Source organism: Triticum dicoccoides, chromosome 3B (assembly GCF_002162155.2).
Source record: "Triticum dicoccoides isolate Atlit2015 ecotype Zavitan chromosome 3B, WEW_v2.0, whole genome shotgun sequence".
Taxonomy (NCBI): Eukaryota; Viridiplantae; Streptophyta; class Magnoliopsida; order Poales; family Poaceae; genus Triticum; species Triticum dicoccoides.
The window spans coordinates 773,150,058-773,151,610 of NC_041385.1; positions in this window are offsets into that span (position 1 = coordinate 773,150,058).

Below are 1,553 nucleotides of genomic sequence, written 5' to 3' on the forward strand. Positions count from 1 at the left end.
AATTGAAAAGAATTGAGGGGGAGAAGATGGAATTGGAGTTGCATGTTGCCGATGTCGTCGATGATCACAAGATCAAGATGGAGAAAATGAGGTTGAAGATTAGAAAGATTAGAAAATATGCCATTGATAGTGTGGCTTGGTATCATTATGCTGTTAGATCAATTGTTACCTTAGTTGCGATCTTCATCGCATTTGTTGTTGCATTTAAATTCTTTAGCTAGAGAGTTATTTGTATGTTGCATTTAATTAAGTGTTGTATATAAACTTTATGTATGAACTTTATGTATGAACTTGTATTAATTGGGTCAATCATTACATGTAATTATCCTCACTATATTCTTTTCTGTGGTATTATATGCAGGATGAAGATGTATGAAATGAAAAAATTTGGACGGTATGGCATTGGGTTCATTGACCCAAATACCACTAATGAGGACGTAGGAAGTATCCATTTTATCAAGCAGGTGTAGAGGAAAGCATGGTAGAGTTCTTGAAGCGCCTCAATAGCAATGAAGATATACTACTTCCTTACAACTTCCCGTGAGTCACACTGTCTTGTACTACAAATTCTGTTTTTACTTACTAGCTAGCTAGATGTTAATAATTAAGTGTATACGGTTTACGGTAGTTAATTAATTTTATGCACATACCCGCTTATTTAAGACATGCAAACGTGTGCGCATGCAGTTGGCACTAGGTCTTGATAGACATTAAAGTTGAGGAAGGAAAAGTTGAATTACTGGACTTGCTAACTAAAGAAGAAAGTGACTTCACCATCGTGAAGGGGATAGTCAACAGGTAATTTCAATCATTATTAACTATATATATCTCGGCCTATTATTAGTTCGTCATTTTCTGATATGAACTATTTAATAACCTCTTTATTAATTTTCTTTGCTGGCGGGCAGGGCATGGGCAAAGTTCATCGCGGTGACTCCAGGCGAATGGAAACAAAAGTTGTTTTGGCATCGACCAAAGGTAAGTAATTAAGTAGTACTAGCTAGCTACCATCTCTTTAATTCTTGTTTCAATATCATTAATTAATTATCATACTTGATTAATCATTATCTGATTCAATTTGCGAGAACATTCGCATGATGACGTCCAAAAGGAGCAGATCTGATAGACAGGACTAGGTACGTTTGTCAGAATACTATTCACACCATTATCGATATCTAGTCACACAACTAACACACATGCATATTGAGCTCCTTCTTAACAGTTCAGAGAGGTGCGGGATAAGCTCCTACCATCGGACCGCATACTAGCATTTCAAGAGGAAATAGCCGGATTTTTGCTCGATCAGGTCATGAATCCCGAAGGAGAATACTATTACCCGCTACCGCCCCCATGAACCACTTGTCATCGTGCTCCGGAGGCACCAAGGCAACATATGTAGGAGAAATTGTATATGTATACATGTGTATGTGTGAATAATGGTGTTGGTTGTGAGACATTCGATGATATATATATATATATATATATATATATATATATATATATATATATATATATATATATATATATATATATATATATATATATATATATAT